This window comes from Callithrix jacchus, chromosome 3 (assembly GCF_049354715.1).
Source record: "Callithrix jacchus isolate 240 chromosome 3, calJac240_pri, whole genome shotgun sequence".
Taxonomy (NCBI): domain Eukaryota; kingdom Metazoa; phylum Chordata; class Mammalia; order Primates; family Cebidae; genus Callithrix; species Callithrix jacchus.
In genome coordinates this window covers 63,154,587-63,179,571 of record NC_133504.1, presented here as the reverse complement: position 1 = coordinate 63,179,571, position 24,985 = coordinate 63,154,587, and the positions used below count along the sequence as shown (strand labels likewise).

The following is a 24,985-nucleotide window of genomic DNA, read 5'->3' as shown; positions in this document are numbered from 1 at the left end:
AAAACTAAATTTCAAAATCTGAGATAATAAAATATTGTTGTTCCAGTAAATCTTCAAAGATTTTCTCTATTTTCCAAAATGTAGCTTTTTCAGATCATAATAATAATTTAAAAAATAAGATATATATTACAGCTACAAAGAATAACTTAAGTCTGGTAAATATTGAAATATCCCTATAAATTACAAACTCATGCTTCTTTTATTATTTCCTAGAAGAAATTTGAAGATATTTGGCATTTGCCCAATTTAATATAAAATATTATATTAAAGTATTCATTACATCCTTAAGAATTATATAAAAATTTCTGTAGATGAATAAAAACAGAAAATCATTTTTATCTTCAAACATCCCTCAATTTAAGTCATAGATGTATCTCTGCAATTTAAATGCTAATATAAGATTTATGCCAATACAAGATTAAAAGGATATACATATACAGAATTTAAGTTAATAATCCTAACTTAACTGAAAACAGGCTAAATAAATCTTCAGAGAAATATTTTTTATTGTTGTTGTTTTGTTTCTTATCTATATAGGCATGAATTAATAACTAGAAAGTTTTAATTACCTATTTTTCTTGAAGAGAATTTAGTTATGTGCCCTTAAAGTTAATGATAAGTATCACCTTATATTTGCTTTAAAATTGACTAGTGAGATTAAAACACATGATCTCTTTGGAGCCTCACAATAGCCAGGATATGAGGCAGGCAAATAATTATTAATACAATTATACAACAAGAGAATTCATGGCTCAGAGAAAATGATACTTGCAAAATGTGGAGTAACTAAAATGAGTTCATGGGTTTTCTGATTCTTAAACTAATCTTTTTTTGTCCTCACATTGCATCTTCTTCTGGGTATAGCTTGGGAAATCAAATCATCTGTGGAACATGAGGAGTCTTCTTTTTCATGCACCTCAAAAAATGGCAAAACTAGGAAAAAAGACTATAGAAGTTTAGTAAAGTTACCCTAAATCACTATTGCACCAGCTTCAGAGGTTTGTATTGCATGAAGGTTTAAGTTACCTTTCAGGAGTATCTCACTTCTCATTGTAAAATTCTTCAGGCTAAAATCAAAAGAAAATTATAAGGATTCATTAATATCAGAGGATTACTCAATATAGTCTCTAATGAGGCTCAGCAAAGACTCACAGTGTTCTTAAAAAATTAAGAGGAAGAATTATTTAGTTCAGGGACAGGAGGATATGCCTAACACTTCCCAGTTATGTATATTTGTATGTTCATTTGAACCACCTACACTTTTTCCAGCCCACAAAAACACTACTCAACATCCATCACCTTGTTTACATATTTATTACTCTTAGAACTTATCATCATCTTCAAACATATTGCATATTTCATTATTTAATTTATGATCTATTATCCTTATCTGAATATAAGCTCTCCAAGGGCCAGGCTTTAGACTGTTTTTCCCTTGTTGTATTCCCTGACTCTTAAACAGTACTTTCAAATGGTATTTCATAAGTATTTATTAAATAAATAAATAAATAAATAAATCATTCATCAACTTTTAAAAGTCTCATTCAGTAGTGCAAATTTTTTAAATAATTTATTACTTTATAAAAAGATGTAATGATTTCCTACTGTGTTCCTCACACAGTACTGTATATGATGAGCCATGCCCATGTTCAGGGAGTTTTTAGTCTTGTGGGGAAACCGTACGTCAGACCAATTATACTTGTGACCACCAATGACAATAAAACTGATGGCATACTTTCTTTCTCATAGAAGCATCAAGAAGTCTTTATACAGGAAGCAAAACTCACGCAGAGACTTCAAGAATTATTAATGTTGAAAGGTTGAAAAATAGGAAGTTTGGGTTCAGGAATACGATCAACATGTGTGAAGGAGTTGAAGCAGAAATAAGCTAGTTGTGATTAAGAATAAAGTAATTTTAACTGAATATCCACGTGCAAAATACTGAAAGTGTACCTCATCTCATACACAAAAGTCAACTCAAAATGGATTAAAGACTTAAACATAACACATGAAACTGCAAAATTACTTGTCAAAAACATGAGAAGAAACCTGCTTGACACTGGTCTGGGCAATGATTTTTTGATAATACATCAAAGGCACAGGCAACAAAAGCAGAAATAGAAAAATAGGATCTAACAAACTAACAAGCTGCAGTACAGCAAAGGAGACAATCAACAGAATAAAGAGACAACCTGAGGTATGGCATAACATATTTGTAAACCATATATCTAACGAGGAGTTATCCAAAATTTATAATGAAAGCGAACAACTAAACAGAAAAAAAAATACATAGTCTTACGGAAACAAGGGCAAAGGACCTGAGTAGACGTTTCCCAAAAGAAAACATATGGAAGGGCAACAGGTGAACGAAGAGGTGCTCAATATTACCAGTCATCAGGGAAATGCATATTAAAACCACAAGGTGATATCACTTCAAACTCATAATAATAGCTTTCAATCAAAAAGATAGAAGATAAGTATTGCCATAGATGTGGAGAGATGCTATGTACACTGTCAGTGGGAGTGTAAAGTAGTATGGCCACTTAGAAATTAGTATGGAGGCACCTCAGAAAATTTACCACCATATAATGCAGCAGCCCCACTATGGCATGTAGATTCAAAGTAGATGAAATTAGTATGTTGAAGAGACACCTGCAACCTCATGTTTATTTCAGCATTATTCACAATAATCAAGATAGGGAAATCACCTAAATACTCATCAACAAATGAATCAATAAAAATAATGTGGTATATATACACTACAGAATACTACTAAGATTTTAAAAAGAAGGAAATCTTATTATGTCCAACAACATGGATGAGTCTGGAGGATATTTTGCTTAATGAGATAAGCTAGGCATAGGAATACAAATACTGCATGATCTCTCATATGTGGAATCTAAAGACAATGGAAATCATAGAAGCAGAGAGTACATTGGTGGTTGTACTCAAGAGAGCAGTGAAACAGGGTTGATAAATGGAGAGATGTTGGCTATGGGGTACAAAGTTTCAATTAGACGAGAAATAAATTCTGGAAATCTATTGCACAGCATGATGATTCTAATAATGTAAAAATTACTGAGTATTTTTAAATAACCTCAAAAAATAAGCATGCGAGGTGATGGATATGTTAATTGGCTTGATTTGATCATTTCACAATGTATACATGTAACAAAACTTACATATACCATAAATATGTTTGATTTTGTATTTTTCAATTAAGGAAAAAAATAATTTCAGTGTAACTCTAGTCTAGTGACAGAGGAAAAGAAACAAAGAAATATGGTGTGACCTGAAACCTGTCATGTAGAACTTTGCACATTATAATGAGTATTTTTATCTTTTATTAGTACAACAGAATATAATAGGAGAGCTTTAAGAAAGAGATGTGATAGTGATCAGATTTATACTTTACAAGATCATTCTTTTGTAGTGAAGAGGATATAAATAATGGATTAGTATAAGATAAAATTAGATTCAGAGATTTTTACAAGGTTATTTTAGTAATCCAAGAAAATAAATAATAATGGTGTAGCTACGTTTCTAGCAGGTGGAAAAAGATTGAGTAGATTAATTTATTCATTCACTCATTCATTTATTCAAAAGTTGGTTTGGGAGAGACTACTGATTTCCATGTACTGTAGACACTGAGCAATCAGAGCTAAACAAAACCCTCATGGGGCTTAAGTTTACTAGGAAAATAAAAAATATTTTTAAAAATTGGTTAATTAAGAGATTATAGCAATAGGGATTTGCTTTCGATTAAGCTGTGAAAGTTGGCTTCTCTGAGAAAGTGACATTTTACTCGCTATCTGAAAATCAATATGAGTCAATTTAAGCAAACAACAGGGAGCAGAAATTACCAGGTAAAGTGAAAATGGGCAGAGAAAATCTTTGGTTAAGGACATAGTGAGTTGAAAAAGTCTAATCTTACAGCTCCAATGTCAAGTTAAGAAGCATAAATTTCAATGCAGACACGATTAGAAGCCATTCATAATTTAAGTTGTATAAGTGAAATATATACTTAACATAGAAGTAAAATATATACAAATATAACTAAAATAATCCTATTTATTTTCAGGTCATGCAGATTACTCACATGAAAATGTTCTACAGTTGAGAAAATGTGGGGACAGTTTTGTCTTGTTTCATTCCATGCTGCTAATGGAGTGGGCTAATTATAAGAATTTATTAATTTCTATCTAGTTTAATTTATAACATTTTCTACATGATTGCTGTTTTTCCTGTTTTTAAGCTAATATTGTATATGCATGTATTTAGATCACGTCTTGTACAAACCCACCAAAAAGGGAAGAAGAATAATACTTCTAGTACTATAATTTTGGTAACAAGGTTAATGACCTCATATGATAGCTATAAAAAAGTAGGAAAAATACCAAGTCCTTCTCCTCCTCTTTCCTTAGAAGCATGTCCCAAAAAGCTACCTGGGCTTTTTCAGCCTTTCTCAGTTTCCAGAAAGTGAGTGGGTGGCACAGCTACTTTTGTCTCTTTCTGCCTACAAGAGTTTCTTGCTCTGGTCTCCTAGAGGATGCATCCAAGAACATGCTTCTCACTATGGGTAGACTTTGTGTGATAGCATTTAACTTCTAAATGGTAGGAAGGCTTCTTTGGAAAAAGTGTCTTCAAGGTCTTTGGGAGGTTGCTTATATTTACAGGTCCATTTTGCCGCTTCTACATCACATTCTCTAAAATTCTTCCTTAGTAATAATGCTGATATTTTACTCATCATCTCTCTAAATGTCTTATTTAGTTCAAAACTGGTGTAGGGAAATTTTATGTGGTTTTACCTATGCTTCCCAATCCCAAAGTATGATTTTCTGCCAACATATGAAAGATAAAACAATAATACACACAAAAAAAATTTGTGTTGATAATGCAAGTTGTGAATACCATCAAAGTTATGGCATGTAATTAATGAAAAACATTACTAAATCAGCTATAAATGGATAAACTTGTGTTTGGATTAACTAAATGCTCCAAAATATACAGGCAGCATAAACGACAATGTTTTGGAGTAGATAAGTTTTTTTAGGCCCACAAGTAACACCAAATACGAAAACAAAACAAAATTATGACAAAATGAAGCTCTTCTGAGAAAGTTATAAGGAAAGACTAAGCATCAGATATGAGTCATCTATTCCCAATTTTATATAATAGGGCTTTATATTTATTTACTATACTCATTCATTCATTATTGTAATGATGTCAATTGAAATTTTTATCTAATTCTTTCAATATGTGGATTAAAGATAAATGACATTTAGGTTTGTCATAAAATATTACTTTTTCTAAAAATAATATGATACTTATGTACCTTAAAATAAATTATCTTCCATAAACTACCAACCATATTATTCCTAGAACTATTCCTTTAGTAATGATTAATAATTGCCAATCACCTCGTTGCCAGGTATTGGGCTAAATGCTTTACATATGTCATCTCATCTATCCCACACAAATCAAGTTGTTATTATCTTAGTATTCATTATATAAAGGAGAAAGCTTATATGTAATAAAGTTAAAATATCCTTCACAATATCATAGATTCTATATGAGATTATTCTTCAATTTCAACATAAGTAAAATAATCCAGGCCTACGGGCCTGATTATCATCCTATCTACTATACTCAAAACTATAGATCATTTTGTATAAATAATACTAATATCAACTTTATAGCATTTTCTTTATAATATCTGTATGATCAAAAATGATGTAAATAATCTTTTGAGTTTCCAAGTTAATAAACTGACTAAAATACTCCTAAAAGTAGAATACTACAAATTTTATTGTCAAAACTAGTTTGACATTTTACAATTATTAGAAAAAGGACACAGTTTTAATGAAACTTTACTATGTCATATTTTAAAAGAGAAATATTGAATCTCAGAAACTTTGACAGCAATCATCATAATCTAAAATGTGTAAAGTATAATGAAATCCGTTATTCAATTTAATCCTGATAAACATCCTCAAGTGATGGTGGAAAGTTATAGAATTTCTAGGAGATCATCTAGTTCGCTATGTTACTCTCCACTCTTCAATCAAAAACAGGTTTCATAAAATTGATGAAGAAGTATTAATGGGTTATTTTGTTTCAAATAAAAATCTCGGCACTGTAGAACAACTTTTAACATTTTTTAAAATTGCATATACAGTGATATAAACCATGTTTTCGAGAAACAATTTGAAAATTTGTTGGCGAAACAATTATTGGACTTTTTCAAAGCACAATATATTTTTCAGCTTCCTGAATCATTCCATGCTTTGACTTAGTCAATGTGGATGGATTATAGATGTCTTACCAAAACTTTGTCCTCCAATTGGAAAACTTGTTTGTGACTTTACTAGCAGACTTACCTAATGCACACAATGTGTCCAAAGTGAGGCTATAAGAAAGTGTAAAGCAAAAATAAATAACTAATGGAAAACATGAACATAACAGCTTGTTTTAATCAACTCATAAAAATAAAATTATAAAAAGGAGTGAAAATATTTATCCAAACACTGAGCAGAGGAATACAGTGCAAAATAAAAATAAAGTAGAAATAGATCACATTTAGCATACATAAATACTAATCATGCTCAGTGTTGGCAGAGACAGAGTGAGATGAATATATTTTGGCAGTGGGAATTGGTACTTAGGAAAATTACTTGGAAGTGTGTAGCAACAATTTCTAAAATGTGAGTTTTTTGTTTTTGAACCAGTAATTTCAATTCCTGAAGACATAATTTGTAGGATGGTTGAGGAAATATCTCAATATCTTGACAAAGGTGCTCTTACCAATGTTACATATAAAGAGAAATATTGTAAATAACCTTTTGAGGTTCAACAATAGAAGATAACATAAGATAAAAGGTCAGAGTTTGAGTAACACTTTAAATACTTAGAGTGGGTGCTCCTATAACGTGAAATGGTAAATATAGAGATACAAAATTTTATATGCATCTACTTTTTAAAAAGTTACCAGGGCCGGGCGGGGTGGCTCACGCCTGTATTCCCAACACTTTGGGAGGCTGAGGTGAGCATATCATAAGGCCAGGAGATCAAGACCATCCTGGCCAACATGGTGAAACCCTGGCTTTACTAAAAATACAAAAAATAACTGGGCATAGTGGTGTGTGCTTATAGTTTCAGCTACTCAAGAGGCTGAGGCAGGAGAATAGCTTGAACCCAGGAGGAGGAGGCTGCAGTGAGCTGAGGCCATGCCACTCCACTCCAGCCTGAGTGACAGGGTGAGACTCTGTCTCAAAAAAAAAAAAAGTTACCAGAAAATGTTGGCTATAAAAATAATAAAATATTAGTAATAATTGCTTCTGGATAATGAGATTATATGTACTTTTAATTTTATTCTTACATTTTCTGTGTATTCAAACCTTTTCAAAGTAAGAACAAGTCACTTTTATATTATAATAAAAGAAAAATTAAAAATACACACACATACACACAATTATTTTTAACTAGAGAAATTCAGGGACAAGAAAACTTTAAAACACCCAAAAGAATATTTTCTGTAAGTTATCGACATTCTTTGGTATAATACAGATTTGCATATTTTTCATAACATTTATACATTTTTCTTGTATTTCCCTTATTTCTGGAGTATAATGAACTATACTTAATACACTATAAACATGTTTAGCATAGTGACAACAACCTCTATGAGCTATCTGCTTTCATTATGTTCTCAGCCAATAATTGTTATATTGAAATTTAGAGTTAAATATATTGGCTACAGTCCTAATTCTGAATACATTTCAATAGATGTTTGAGCAGCACATATTCACTGTTCTGCAATTTCTAGCCTTTCACTTTGATAACTTGCAAAAGGAAATGCTGCCAGGTTTAATTACTTCTTTCCCATTGTGGAGAACATTTTCTTCGGGCATATCAACCATAAAAATATTACCAACTTTCTGAGAGATTCATTGAACTGGTAGAGTTTCAGATGTCATAATAGCATATATCTTCCTCTGAAGGCTATGTTGAATTGTGCACAAAATCTTGAATCGTCACAATTCTTTTGCCCAGTAGAGGGAATCTGGGGACAGTGGTGAACATAAATGTATATTAATTATTCCGTACTAATGTCAAAGAGGACAGTTCTACATTGAAAAGGATATTTGGGCTGAGTTTGATTTTAATTCTTTTTAATAGATTCTCATTGATCTGGTTCTGAAGCAATTACTTGACAAGGACATAGAAAACTATAAAAGGGAAGCTCAGCTAATGACAGTATAAAGACAGTTCTGTTAAGTGGTCAGAAATATGATCAAGGGCAATTTGAGTTGCTTTAATCACTCTGTATGGGTTTCTGAATTGTATTAATGATGGTTATATTCTTGTGTTATTAAGCTTCATTTTATACAGGCAAGTGCATGCCAAGAATGTCGTATACTTAAGTCAAAATATTAAGTGTATAAGAATTATATTTTCGACTTGTAGTTATATTATGTATAATATAAGAAACAAAACTCATGTAAAATAATACAGATTATTTTTATCAGTGACCAATCAAAATAAAATAGATTAAGCCCAATATTATTAAATATCTGGCATTTTTATTTTGAACATTCTGACTAAACATAAAAGCTTTCTAATATGGCTTTATATTTTATTAGTCAAAATAACTTATTTCTAGCTGCTGTGAAGAACAGCCAAAATATTTTAGTGGATTAATACAATAAAAGCTTATTTCTCACTTACATCATAGTAGGGATAAAGTATGTTTAAAGTGATACTTTTCTACAAGAAAGATCCAGGGATCCAAGCTACCTGCATCTTGTAGCTGCATCATCCCCAGGGCTGATGCAGAATTCTTCACTGGATCCCCTGAATACACTGGCAATGATAGCCTCTGACAGAGAATAAAGAATATATTACAGCCAAGTTGATGTATGTAAATCTCTTCTACCCACAGTTCTTTGGCCAAATTACATAGTAAGTAACAAACCACAAGAGGACTGCAATTTTTTGAAGTACTGTTTCCAGATATCCATGATGAAAAAATGGGGTTTGTGAGAAATCACCCAATCTCTGTCACATATATTATCTGTTTGGACAACCCTTTAATAACAGATATAAGGAAATTACAAAACATGGATAACAAGTTTGAAGAACAGAATATTAATTTACAATATAATAAAATAAAATGTAGAACTTCTATTTTTTTTTTTTTTTTACTTTTTGGAGCATAAAATTGTAAAAATAAAGCTATTCTTTCAGATACCAAGTAATGTATTCCTCTGAAAAATTTTTAAACTTTAAATTTTAATGAGTGTTGTATGTTTTGTTCTGTTATTTATCCTTGATTTAAATTTGGACTCATTATATGGCTCAAATGAGATATATAGAAAAGACACCTTCAATTCATATGAGAAATTCCCCAAATCTCTTTACACTGATTGCTGAAATAAGTACCATCAGATTCCCGGAGACCTAATGCTGATATTTATTGATGGCTACCATCAAGAAATTAGCTAACAATACATTATAAGTTTCATTTTGAAAATTGTAGAAAGTAAAAGAATGAGCATGCTGGTGTCATATTGTTATATAATGCTAAAATAATTCCAAGAATATATCCTTGGAACGTTTTGTAAATATCAATTGCTTTGAAACTAAATGCAGAAAAGATAGCAAATTATTTTTAGAGAAAAATAATCTTAACATTTTCTTTTTCTAAGCTCCACATTTATTTACTATTCAAGGAATTTCATTAGAATGTATAGTAGGTAGTTTCTTAATACAGGTATATTATTTGATATATTTTCTATTGTTATTAATACAATTATTTTATGCTCTCTTTTTCTACCCTCCAAACTAAACAAATTTTTATTTAAATAACACCAAACTTTTTGAAGACAACATAAAACAGACACACTTTCATTCTTTGCTGATGGCCTCCTGGTGCAATAACCTGGAAGAGTAACAACATGCAGAAAAATGCCATAAAATCTTGCATACTTATGGACTCAATCATTCTGTATCTAGGAGTGGTTTAAGCCAATACTTCAGCAGGATAGAAAGCTATTTGTGCTTAGATGTTCAATACAGCATTGATTGTAACAATAAAATATTGGGAGCAGTCTCTCCCCACCTTTAAGTAGGTTCCTATGTCTGTTTTTGCCTTATTTGTGCCTATAGGTACTTTCACTCTTCTTTTTAGTATTTGTATATTCTGTATTGAGATATCTACAGATATATTCATGCTTGAAGCTTTTATTTCTCTTTCAGGCTTTAGAGTCTGTCTGTCTATGTTGAAAATGCTGGTTCCAAACCTAGGTCTGTTGCCACAAGCAAGTTTAATCTCTTCACCTGTAAAATTGGTATAATAATGGTGTCTAGCTATAGGATTTTTTTTTAACTTTTATTTTGTATTCAGTGGTATATGTGCAGTTTTGTTATATAGGTAAATTACATATCACAGTGGTTTGGTGTCCAAATTATTTTGCCACCCAAGTAATAAGCATAATACCCAGCAGGTAGTATTTTGATCCTCACCAGCTTACCTTTATTCACCTTCAAGGAGTCTCCTGTGTCTCATTTCCTTATTTGTTTTCATATGTATGTACTTTCATCCTTCTTTTGAGTATTTGTATATATTTGGTTATCTATGGATATAATGATTTTCTTTGTCTTTTGTCAGGTTATTCTATTGATTTATTCAAAGCACACTGTTTATGTTCATGGAAATTTCATTTTAAATGCTTTTTTATCAGTGATCATATAACAACAATTTTCAATTTTAAGGAAAAATTTTCTCTGTATAAATTAAAATAAATTTACTTAATTGATTATTGTGAGTAAAAAGTAGGAAACTATTAATGAAACTACAGATGGCTTCAAATTTATTTCTCAAAGTAACCCAAATTTGATTTATTTATTGAATTCTGTGTAAAGAGATTTGTGGTATTCTCCTTTCAATATTTTATAAAATGCTTTACTCTCTCCAGACATTTTGTGTTATTTCCCTTCCAAGTGTGATTTGCCACTGGTGCTATCAAGGAGTGTAATCACTTGGGTTGAATGTGACTTAATTTGAATAGTATGCATAAATGGTTCAAATAAAAGTATCCTCTCATTGAAACAACATTTAAATAAAATTAGAGAAATATGGCTTGGGGGATAATTATTGCCATATGAATGACATTGAATAAATAATGAGAGAAGGAATCTGTCAGCCTGACTCATAATTTCAATACTGGGCATTAACATTCATTGGATTTGTGTTACTAAGTGACAAGGGATGAATTGAAAACATTTACATTTTAGTAAATAGTATCAATTAATTGACAACATTAATAAACATTAAGAAAAACTGGAATTGCTGAATTCCAGAAAATATTTTGATGCTTCCTTTGGGGTTCATCTATTAAAATATATAAAAATGCTCTATAACTTTGTTTGTTCATTTGAATAAAGCAGGTAACTGATTTCCACCAAATAAGTTGGTTGAAATGAAATAATCAATTTGGAGAATTGAAGTATCAACAACATAGTGGAGCACCACCAGAGAAGAAAAATATCTTAAATGACAATTGGTAGCTGTAAGTTATAACAGAAAATAAATATCTGATTATTCTCATAGTTTTCATTATAAAACATGTTAATAAAAACAACATGAAAAATGCAAATAGTTTATCACTAAGGAACAACTTCATAAGTGTATCAGTCTGTTTTGTGTTATGCTATTAGATAACCCTAGAACCACCATAGTTTTAAACAATACATATTGAATCTACATATCTATTGCAGATTTTCAGATCTTTAGGGGGTTCTTGCTTATCATAGTCATTTACAACCCAAGACTGATGAAGGAGACACTGAGGTTGACAGTTATTTATAGGGCAAAATAGAGAACTTAAAAATATCATTCTAGAAAATAAATATTTGACTTCGAGATGACAGACAACCAGAACTAACATCATGTGTTTCCCACACCCACTCACCTATCAAGTGGCCAGAATGTATAAATCTACTATGAAGTTAAGAGCTGAAATATTCCTTGACTGATACTAGCTACTACCACAACTAGCTATTACAACAACTGCTGTTACAGGGAAGGGTTCCCTACCCAGATCCCAAGAGAGGGTTCTTGGATCTCATGCAAGAAAGAATTCAGGGTGAGTTCACAGTGCACAATAAAAGCAAGTTTATTAAGAAAGTAAAGGAGTGAAAATACAGCTACTTTGTACATACATAGAGTGGGACATCCCTGAAAGCATGAGGAGGAATGCATCCACTCCAGGTACAATGCTCATTTATACAGGATAAAAAGATCATGGGAAGGTGTCCTCTGCTACAAGGGTTTGTGAAAAAGAATTAATTTTCTTAATTACCGTATTTTGCAAGAATCAATATTAGTATCTTTAAAGCAAAATCAGGAATGCCTTCATTCTCCAGATACTGGGATATTTGGACACTCCCAAGTCTGGATCTGTTTAGTAAACATTATTAATTTGTTCCCTTAACCATAAACATCTAGAAGCTAGGAATGCCTAACTTTTGGGGAATGTAGCCCAGCAAGTCCCAGCCTCATTTTCCTGGCCTTCATCAAAATGGAGTAGCTTTGGTTTGAATGTCTCTGACACTAATTACTCCTTGAATAAGTACTAGCTTACAACATCAATCTGCTCCTGTGTTACAATGTTGATTCATACAAGTTGATGGATATGAAAATCTGGAACCATACATTAGGCCAAATAAATCATCCCAGAGAGATACTGGTGAAAACCTCCTTGTAGAATTCAAAGATAGATATAAAAAGAGATCATAAATATAGGTATGGGTATATAATCTCATAATATAGTTGTATATAATTGACAACTACTTAGGATATTGCCATTATATTGCTTTTCCTGCGTGTTCAATATATTGTACTGTTATAATTTTGTATTTCCTCACAAGTCTTAAGTAGTTCATTTGGGCATATAATAATTTACAAAATAAAGTGAAAGGTTTGTTCTTCTGAGTTGAGCTAGGAATATAGCAATTATGGTCACACAAAGTTTGTATGTCCCAGCATATAGTAAGTGCTTCATAAATTGTACCTCTTGTTTAAATCTCATTATTCTTTCCGACAGAAAAGCAAAATGACACAGTTTGACACATGATCAACATCACACATCACTATCACATATACAGGTAGTTTGTTTAAGGAAGTAATCTTAAGAAAGAAGAATAGGAAACTGGGCAAATGAAATAAACAATTATTAAGCTGACCACCAAAAGAACAACTGGGGGGTCAATTCCACTAGAACCCACAAGGACCTGTGTAGAAGGTGGCACAGATTGTCTCCCGAGGGATGTTTGGAAGGAAATCTACAAAATCCCTGCCTTTCTAGGTCAAAAGTTGCCCTGTGATGTATTAATAGCTTGCACTTTCAGATTTGATCATGCATGGTTCCTGTGCGAGTTCCCATAGTGTCTCCAATAGAAAGGTCCTGGGACAGAAAGAAAACATAGTAGTTTTGAGAGGAGCTGTAGTCAGTTTACGTCTCCTCCAAGCTGCTATCCTAAAAAAACTGATTGATGTAAAAGGTTTTCTCAATGATCTGAGGCAGGACACAGAACTAATAAAACATAGTTATTATCAGCTATTGTTATGCCAGATATTCAGCTCCTTCAAGCCTACTTTAAATTTCCAAATGTGAGTTTCTTCCAGTACATATTTTAAAATAAGCTACCATATCACATTAATTTTGAATGATCCATTTAGATGTTGCTTCTCAATTTTATATTTCCCTTTTCTATACATTTTTTCTACCTTTGCCTTCATTAGTGCTCTTGAAACTTCTAGACACCATTTCCTCATTAGTTACTGTTCCTTTACTGCAAGTTAATGAGCTTCTTGTAAAAAAAGCTAGACTTTCCTTGCCTTCTCTGTCTTTATTCTCCACAATACTAACAGGCAGCTATATCAAACTTAACTGAGGTATTGGACGTAATTTTTTAACACAACATAGGAGTAGACATTTTACAGTTGTATGCTAAATACAATGTTTTCCAAGTCTAGAAAAAAAACCTGTCAGTTACTTTTGATAGGTTACAATTGCCAGATTATGAATGGTGCTAACCAGGCTTCCTTATCCTGAATTTCTACCTTTTCCCAAACTCTATTACGTTCATTCACTTTAATTTTTTCACCAGCTTTGATTCTGATTGCCCCAATATCCACGTTCTTAATAAAATATTCATATACTCAATACTAAAATGCACTTAATTAGCATATTTCCCTAAATTAGCTGCATTTGATTTTGATAACATCCCCAAAATCTTCAGTGATGGAATCTGATATCCCAAATATATTTAGGAGGCAAACATCCTTCGAATAAAACACACACACACACACACACACACACACACACACACGGGCATTGGACTGCTGCCCAGGACTGAGTGAGGTAAATTCATAGAAGATAAATATTTTCTTAACAGTCTTATAGCTTACAAGGCCCCTCTTTCATCAATAGTCTTTTCCTTAATTATTAGTTTAGTTTTTTTTTATTTCCTTTATTTCCTGTTTTCCAATTATGTTCCTGTTGGTATGTTCCAAATGATAAAAAGACCTATAATTGTAGGTAAAAATAATAACCTCCATTCAGCTATACAAAGACCTAGCCAAAGACTAAATATTACTTCCTGGAAGCATTTCAACAAATTCTTTGCTGAGGATTCTTATCCTGATCTGTTTATGAGGGTAAATAATTTTTCTAGTTACATCATATTTTCTGTTGAATATTTTAATAATTGTTCTATATATTATTGTACCTAGAATGCATACAAACTCCATTTTGTGTGCTAAAATGCATGTGCCTCATGTTCACATTCCCAGCATCATCTTGTACCAGGCTCCCCTAACTCAGCAATCCCCCAGTCTAATAACCTTTTTCTGATGCTCGAACTTTGACTTGGATCACATCTGGGTGTTTGAAAGGACTTTCCTTACGACCTGCAAAGTTTTTGTACCAGTTATTGCATAAATTGATATATGCAATTTCATAAGAGAAGCATTAGGCTTCCTGTTTAATAAGAAGACTTCCCTAGACAAAAAGCAAACAACCAACAAACAAGAAATATAACTAAGTATTAACTCTCTTTCTCCAATATGATTACTGTCTTATTTTCTTCATCACTTATAAGTATCTAATATACTTATTATCTAATATATAATATACTTCATTACTTACTATTATTGAATGTGCTGTTTTTATTTTTATTAAATGGCTATACTTCCATATTGTTTTCTGCTCCTACACTGTAAGTTCCATTAGCTCAGAGGTTATCTCATTCTTCTTCCTTGTCCAACACTGACGAGAGAGTGCATAAATATTATTAAATAATAAACACTGTTGTTACCATAAATATTGGTATTTCATATTAAAATAGTTATGGAATATTAGTATTCAAATATAAATTCTGTTTAATTAAAATATTGCTATATTTATGTGAGATGATTTTGGGCACATAATAATTTTAAACAGAGTACATTTTAAAAGTTAGAATTTGGGAGAACAGGATTTTATATAAATCACTGACCAAATCTTTCTCTCATAACAAGTTAAATAATAAGCGTTTTGTACTGTATCTTTTATTCCAGTGATATTAAATTTTTAATTCATATCAGTGATCAAGGAAGGTGTCTTGAAGAACCCGGTTTGTGACACCTTCTGATTCTTCTTAAATTGTGGAATTTTTAAGATTGTGCTTTCCCTTTATAGAAAAAAATCCCTGGCCTAGGAACCTTATAAGACTTCTCTTGCAATAAATGCAGGATACAGGATTTGAACTGCATGATTTCTAAGTGTCCTTTTATTTTCTAAATTATTTAAGCATATCTATTCTTTTTCACTATCTAGCATGTAACATACCTAATGGTAGTGTTGCCAAATTAAAAAGGCCATTCTTTTCTATGGATATGCACCCTTGGATGAGAGTAAGAAAACAATGCAATTTGTGATTCTCAAAACTTTTATAAAATTGCCATCATTGATGTCTTTGCTGTTATTTACTGTATTTCCCTTTTCTATTTCTCACGACAACTGACTCTGAAATGTTTACTTTTCCTTATATGCCTAGGTGATCAGCATCACTTATTTGATTAAAGTCTGTGTGAAGTCATACGGTCAATACTAGACATTAGAATTTATACAATTGAGAACATCGTTTGCTAACGTGAAATGATTTCTTTCTGTGACTTTTAAAGTGGCCTAATGTGAGCCACTATTATTGTTGACCTTTGTTATCTCAAAGTATTAAAATCAGTAATTTTTTTTCTTTTTTTCTTTTTTTTTTTTTTTGAGGTGGAGTTTCCCTCTTGTTACCCAGGCTGGAGTGCAATGGCACGATCTCGGCTCACCGCAACCTCCGCCTCCTGGGTTCAGGCAATTCTCCTGCCTCAGCCTCCTGAGTAGCTGGGATTACAGTCACGCACTACCATGCCCAGCTAATTTGTTGTGTATTTAGTAGAGACGGGGTTTCACCATGTTAACCAGGATGGTCTCAATCTCTTGACCTCGTGATCTACCTGCCTCGGCCTCCCAAAGTGCTGGGATTACAGGCTTGAGCCACCTCGCCCAGCCAAAATCAGTAATTTTTAAATTTTAATTCCAGAAAAGTAGTTACTCTTAGTCAACACTCATATGACAATCGTGTGTGTGTGTGTGTGTGTGTGTGTGTGTGACTAAGAGAGGCAATGGAGTTCAAATAATTACTAAAGATGCAGATCATTTCTAACCATTTTAAAGAAACTATACTGAGTTTCTTTAAACTATACATACCATATAATTCACCAATTTTAAGTGTAAAATTCAGTGCTTATAAGTAAATATACAGAACTGTGCAATCATGACCAAATCCAGTTTTAGATTTTACAGTCAATCCCTATTGCCACCACTCCCCTCAGGATACTAATTTGCTTTCTGCCTCTATAATATTGCCTTTCCACATGAATGCTTGTTTTTAATTTTAATCCTGGCTTTCTAGATGTCACCTCTGTGTCAGCAGAGCACAGGTGTCAGTCAATGATTGATATGAGATTGTTCTTTAAAAAGGCTTCTTTCTACCTATTACTAATGGATCTATTAAAGATTAGGTAATACTTTCAGTTCTTAGGCATTTTATTTTGTTTAATAGAAATCGGTCCCAGGTATTTCTTTCTACTAGGCCTTCTTCACTTCTTCTCTGTTGCTGTGGTCTGAATATTAGTGTCCCCCCAAAATTCATATGCTGAAAACCTAATCACAAATATGATGGTATTAAGATGTAGGGCCTTTAGAAGGTGATTAGATCATGAGGGTGCAGCCCTCATGAATGGGATCAGTCTCCATATAAAGGAAGCTCCAAAGAGCTACCTTGACTCCTCTGCCATGTGAGACGCCTTTATGAACCAGTATGTGGTCCCTCACCAGCTATCAAATCTACTGGTGCCTTAGTCTTTGATTTCCCAGCCTCCATAACTGTGAGAAATAAATTTCTATTGTTTATAAGTAGCCCAGTTTATGGTATTTTGTTATGGAAGTCCAAACAGACTAAAACCTCTGTACAAGAAAAAGGCTTTATGTTCAGCCTCTGCTGTTGTGATTGATCACAGCCTTGAGCATATATGCAGCTTTCCAGACCTCCAGGTAAATGAGTACTTATCAAGGCCCACTTTAGTGATCTCATCCTCCAGCTCTCTCTGTTAAATATCTGACTAGTTTGCTGGTTTGTTACTTATTCCAACAGGTATGGCAACCATAGATTATCTGTGAATTGGTATTTGGCAATTATTTACCACTAAATTGACAGTTTCTTCAACATCACTTTAAGATGGAAATTTTTATGTGTACTGCTCCAGATTAAGTCAGCTCCAGAAAATAAACTTCTAGTTTTTTATGTCTTTTCCTACCCTGGTGAAACTACCATATTTATAAAGCTGGGAGGAATGAGCTTGCCAGGAGTAAAACACCACAGATGTTACTATTCTTAACACAGGTTTAGCAGTTTTGCTTGAACCGTGGCTTCTCAATTTGTTGCATGCCCTGGATGATTTCCAGAATTCAATGTTGTTCAATATCATCATTGATTTTTTAGGGGAAGAGGATTTACTAAGAATGTTACTTTACAATTTTAAAAGTCCTAATCTCTTTTACATATTTCAAAAAAAATCCTTTAGATGATTTTAATATAATAGCTAAAGTTACACAGTAATATGTAAAGAACAAAATATTTAACAAGTTAGATAAAGAACTTAGACACCATCTTCAACACACTGTTCTGTACTCACACATGGCACTTTTTTAAATGAACAAATAATGTTAATAACTAATGCAAATATTTCAATTTTAAGTCTTATTCTACTGTTTTTTGAAAATGTAGGATATATATTAAAAAATCATCTACTTCCAAACCAATGGGCTTTCAAATGATAGATAATTATTTTTATTTTTTAATAATTATTTTTGTTTTTATAAAATCTCATTTAGTATGACTAATATTTTTCTACTGGATTAATTTCCTTTATTTAATAAGTAGCTTATTTTAACATGAAACTAGTTTTCTACAAAATATTGCTTTTATTTTGGAAACTTTCTTTGTCAGAAAGCTGAAAATCAGAGAATATGACTATTACTGGTGAAGTGAGAATGCATGTCATAAAGTCAAATGAAAGGGAGATGTGATGGTTAATTTTATGTGTTAAGTTGTCTAGATTATAGCAGTCTGTTGTTTAGTCAAATACTAGTCTTGATGTTTCTGTAAAGGCATTTATTTAGATATGATTAACATTTAGAGTGAATTTGCTTTAAGTAAAAGCAATTATCCTCCATAAAGTAGACAGACCTTATCCAATCAGTTGAAGACAATAAGAACAAAGAATGAAGTTTTCTAAAGAAAAGAAATTCAGCTTCTACATTGCAACATATAAATTCTGCCTGAATTAATAGTTTCAGTCTCAAAATTGAACTGAAAAAAAAAAACTGAATTAGTGGTTTCAGCCTCAAAACTACAATGCTTTCCTGAATCCCCAGGCTGCCAGTTTGTCTTACAAATTTTGAACTTGTCAGGTCCCACAATTGGTAATAAGCAAGAATAAATTGTGCAAAGAAAAAAATATTTTCTGCAATACTTAAATTATGCCAAGGCAAGATTTTTCAAGTACAGATTTCTCAAAGGGAGGGGGCTGTTACCTGAAGGGAGCAGCACCAAGCCTACCTGTATGTAGCTTTAACGACTATGAGGTAGAATTAACAACTGTGAGATAGAAGGCAGTCCGAATAGAGAAGACAAGGATGAAATTAGATAAGATAAGATGCCACCACTCTTTCAGTGATCACCTAATGGCAGCATCACAGGCCTGTTTCACTGGTCAATAACAAAAATATAAAAGAAAAAACGTGAGAAATACTAAACGGAAGAGAAAGACAGCATCCAAGCTCTGTTTCTTATTTCCCCATGTCATGGTGTAAAGACAATCAGTCCAAAGAGAGAAAATGAAAGGGTAAGAATGAAAGAAAAAGTGAGTGGGCCAATATCTCCTTGAAATAAGTCAAATATGTCACTATAGGCTCCTTTAAACATCCAGTCTCATTTAAAGAAAAGAACAAATCCCAAAAACACATCTCAAAAGGAAAAAGAAACATCATTGCAAGAGGTATGGTCAGTATACAGTAAGGAATCTATAAAAAAAATAATTAGGAAAAAGCCCTCTAGCTTTAAGAGGTGTCCACAGAAAAAGAAAATCGATCTCTTCAATTTCCCAATTAACCATCTTCTGAATCCACGAGCCTCATAACCATAAAGTATTTATCAATTTAAAATATAAAAACACACAAATCACAACATTTGCTTAGTTTCTACTATTATACTCACCTTAGTTTTCATGCTATATAATATATCATTATTTAAAATCCAATATTTTCAAATAATAATGGAAGGTAATTTTTTCCTACACTGAATACAAGGAATTTTAAGGTTATCATCATAATAAATGATCTGTAGTAAAATAATAATCATTGTAATATATTCTAATAAGTGACCATTTATCTTCTAAAATATATTTAGAAATTATATGCAATGATGAAAGTGATATTCTTTCATGCATTCAACAAATATATACCAGGTACAATGTGTTAGCACTTTTACACCCTGGAGAATATATATCACTGAAAAATAATTATTTTTGTCTCCGTATAAACATGATTTTCTCCCATTACAAGGTGGCTTCTGTCCACATTAACAATGACTAGGCTGGCCTTGTGACTTTCTGTGACAATAGAATAAAGTCAAAGTGACACTGTTTTCAGGTTGAGGCAGTTTATTACTTTACACCTTTGGAAACCAGCTGTCATTTAAAATGCTTGCCACCATGCTGGAGAGAGAAACCAGGTAGATACAGAGAGGCCCTGTAATAAGAGGGAAATAAGAGACTAGAAGGAGCAATAAGTCCAAGATATTCTCTGTAATAGCTAGACAAAGTTGGCCTAGAAAACATTAAACTTAGTAGGAAAAAAAAAGAAGACGAGAACAACATATGAAAGGCTGTAGAACAGCTCAGATTGGAAGAGAACATTTTCCAATGGACTGAAATTCATTTCCTATGATTGTTTTGAAGAATTTATTACTAACAATAATTCCATCATACATAACCTCAGAAAAGAGATGATGAAACAGTAGAACAAGATGATAAAGAAGTTGAACTAGAGAAGCAGAACAAAACAGAGCTACTGCTTACTATCTTAATGAATTTGATAAGTACGAAATTCATCTAGAAAGTAAGCAGTAGCTCAGTTAACAATGCTATCTAATATGCATTGAGTAACCACTATATGAAAGAAATTCTTATGATTCTATTATTTATGTTACTTCTTTTCATCCTCATAACTTTAAGAGGGAGAAAATACCAGTTTGTTCAGTTTAAAAATAATACAACTTATGACACAGTTCAGGTAAGTGATTTGACTAAGTAACAGAAATCAGCTAAGTAATTTAACTACTCCATTCAAACTGTCAAGCTAGAATGCATGTCATAGCAGTGTCTCCAGTGCCCCTGCCTTCTTTTTTTTTAGTCTGACAATATTACAGCTACTTATTCCCTCTGTTGGTTACTATTTCCATCGAATATCTTTTCTAATTTTTTTAAATTTCCAACGTATTCATAGTCTTGGACTTAAAGCAAGTCTCTGGAAACAGTATATAGTTGGATTGTGATTTTATACATTATTTCGTCAATCTGTCTTTTAATTTAACAGTTTACTGACATTTAAAGTAATTACTGATAAGGATAGATTTGTCATTTTGCTATTTGTCTTCTATATACTTTATAGCTTTTGTTAATCCTCATTTTCTGCATCACTGACTCTTTTATATTTAGTTAATTTTTGGTAGTGACACAGTGACACATGGTACTTTTCTTCTTATCTTCTTTTCTGTATATTCTAAAACTATTTTCTTTGTGATTACCATAGGCATTACATTTAACATCATATAGCACTCTAATTTGAATTTATACAAGCTTAACCTAAAGAGGAAACAAAAATGTGCTTATTTACAACTGCAACACAAACCGGTTCAGTTATTGATGTCACAAAACTTGATTTGTACATTATGTGTCCAAAATATAAACTAACAGTTGTTCTTGAATGTATTGCTCTATTAAATTATGTAGAAAATAAAATATTAAGTTACCAAGTAAAGTTCCAGTAATATGAGATTTTAGACTAATACTTTAAAAATCGATTAGTTTCTTAAATCACATTGAAAACAAGAAGGGAAGTTACAAACTATTGTTACAATAATACTAGGTTTTCTAATTCTTCACTTACATTTCCTGAGGTCTCTGTTTCTTGATATGGCATCAGGTTACTATCTAGTGCCCTTTCACGTCAATCTGAAAGACTCCATTTAGAATTTATTGTAGGGTATATCTGGTGATAATGAATTCCCTCAGCTTTTGTTTACCTGGCAATGTCTTAATTTCTCACTTTCTTTTGAAGAAAATTTTGAAGGAAAATTTTGCTAAACATATTTTGTTGACAGCTATTGTTTGCTTTTATCATTTTGAAAGTATCAACTTCCTGCCTACTGATTTCCAGTTTCTGAAGAGAAATCTGCTGCTAACATTATTAGACATCCTTTGCATGCAGTGAGTCACTTCATTAGTGCTACTTTAAAGATTTTATCTTTGTCTTTCAAGATTTTATTTAATGTGTCTTGGTGGTGGTCGCTGAGTTTATTCTGAATAAAGTTTAGTAAATTTTCTGGCTGTTTGTATTCACAGTTTTTGTCATATTTGGGATGTTTTGGGCTATTATTTTTTCAAATAATCTCTCTCTCCCTTTCTCTTTCTGTTTTTATGGGATTCCCATAATATGTATGTTGGTCCACTTGATGGTATCCACAGTTCCCTTAGGCTCTGTTTACTTATCCTCAATTACCTTTTTTTTCTGTTTATTAGACTTTCAGTTGCCCAACTTCTAATTTGCTGATTCTTTTTTTCTGACTGATCAAATTTTCCTTTGACATCATCTAGCAAATTTTTATTTTTAATTATTATACTTTCCAGTTCTGGGATTTATTTTTGCTTTAAGTTTTTCATCACCTTTTTGATATTTCTATTTTACTCATACATTATTTTCCTGCCCTACTTCATGTCTTATTTTATTTATTCAAATTTCTTCAAGGCAGTTGTTTCAAAGTCTTTAGTTGGTCTGTCATCTTACCTTTGTCAGGGACAGTTCCTGTGGATTTATTTTTTACTTCAAGTGGACCATACTTCCTTATTTTCTCATATTATTTGTGATTTCTTTATTGCAAACTGGATTTTTGAATATAATAACATAGTAACTCAACTATCACCTTCCCCCTAAGATTTTTTACTCTTGGGATTTGTTTTTGTCTTGTTTTTAATGATTATCGACTGTCTTTAAGTTCCACATCAGCTTGAGGTATAAACTTTAGATATTCTCATGTCTTCTATGCTTTTCCCTGGGTATGCACAGTGACTTTCTAATTTTCCCCACATATGTAGGAGTTTTGGGGGAATGTTTTGTTTATTTTGTTATTTATTTTTTAGTATTCTAGTCTTTAATATCAGGATTCCAAAAGGGTAGGGGAAAGAAAAATGAAGGGGAGAAAGAATTTCAGCTCCTTAGATCTCCTGGAGGTTGATTTAGGCAGAAAGAAAGGGACTTGCAACAATGACTACTAACCTCTCTGTCTGCACCTGTAATCAGAAGCAGCAATAAGCAAGTGGAACACCGACCTAGATATTTGCAAAACAGAGCCCTTATTTTCTACTGATTCTGCATGATTCAGGCAAACTGTTCTAGGAACATGTACACAGTCATCTGACCCACTACTGATGCATGGAGAATGGCTGCTCTATGCTAAGATCCAAAATGTACTGAAATTAAATGTAATTTACTAAGTCTAAACTTTTTGTTGGAAGTTACGAGCCTTTAATAGAATTCAAAATTCCAGAATCATTACATCAGACAAACTTTCAGTGCAATTGTCATGTATGTGGGAAGACAGTTTCCTGGTGCTTTCTACTCCATCATCTTCTCAGAGTCCTCTCAGAATAGCTTACTTTTACAGTTCATGATCTGGAAAACTATTGTAAAAGTGGTCTTCTTTGATTCTTCTCTAGATTAAGTGGTTCTGAAAATGTATTTGCCCTATTCTACATATCTCTTAAAATTAAAATTATTTTTCACTTTTTAAATGCATTCCTTATTTTAATTGCATGTCTTCTCATATGTTTCGGCTTTTTAAAAAGCCAGTATTATGTATTATTTTTTAAAAAAAAAATGTAAATTAAGAAACAAAAGAGGGTGTTTTGGTTTTAAAAATATTGAGTAATATACTGATTTTTTATCACCTTTGCACTGAATAAAGAACATTATTATTCTTAAGAAAAAGAGTAAGAGGTCACAGATCTTTCTATAAGTTTTGTAACTACATGAATATATGAATATGATTTTCCAAATTTATATTTTATTTGGATTACGTAACGGAAGAAATTTTGCTGCAGATTCTGGAGGAAAAGAGTGACCACACCAGAAATCAATCCTAATGGGATCTTGATTCTGATCTTTTAGCTCTGAATCTGTGAGAAATTAAATGTCTGTTGTTTAAGCCACTGAGTTTGTTATATTTTTGTTAATGTAGCCCAAGTAGACCAAGGCAAGTGGGGAAAATGAGGTTTTATATACAGTATAGATTTGGAGAGGGCTTTCCAGAGAGTTGATGAACTATGTAAACATTCAGTGCTGACAGAATCCTTAACTCAGTAGAACTGAAAGAATTCAAACCTAAGAGAGAGTTTGAGAAATGCACCTGGAGAAACAGGGACCAGATCAAGAAATTATATTCAGATTATTCACTATTGGTTAGTAAACTTACTTTATCATGCCAGTACATAATATGTATTAACTTGCTTTTATATGAAACAGATTCCTTTCATTACACAATTTAATGTATTTTTATTATTGGTCATAACTAATAGTGTTGAAATCAATTTCTTTTTAAAGTATATGTGATTTTTGATTTATAAGTTCTTTTTTTTCCTCCAGAATCTGCAGCAAAAGTTTCTTCCATGGCCTCTTCTGTGCATGCTCATGTCTGGAAAGAGAGAGCTGTCTAGTATGTGTTTCTTTTCTTACAAGGACAATATTCCTATTCAAGAACAACAATACTATTGGATTAAACCCCATCATAACCTAATCTAAGTTTAATATCCTTTTTACAGCCCTTTCTCCAACTCTCTAGTGATATTGGGGGCTATGGGCTTCAAATAAATGAATTTTGAGGGAAACAATTCACTCCATAGTACCACTTACATCCTTTAGTTCTCAGATTAAATATAATGTTTAAGACTTACATTATTTTTAACAAGGTCTTATTGAACATGAATTTTTTAAACATGTATTGACTTGTAATAAACTAGATTTTTTTTTTCAGAGACAGAATGTTGCCACTGCAG

The 24,985-nt window shown here is 32.0% G+C and overlaps 1 long non-coding RNA gene across 1 annotated transcript in view; it reads right to left on the bottom strand.

The window, feature by feature from the left end:
- Window positions 1–891: 891 nt before the first annotated feature.
- Window positions 892–24,985, bottom strand: part of LOC144581928 (uncharacterized) — a 173,116-nt gene continuing 149,022 nt past the window's right edge. The window contains exon 3 of the long non-coding RNA XR_013533378.1: window positions 892–1,067. This is a non-coding gene — a long non-coding RNA (uncharacterized LOC144581928). The remainder of the gene's footprint in view (window positions 1,068–24,985) is intronic.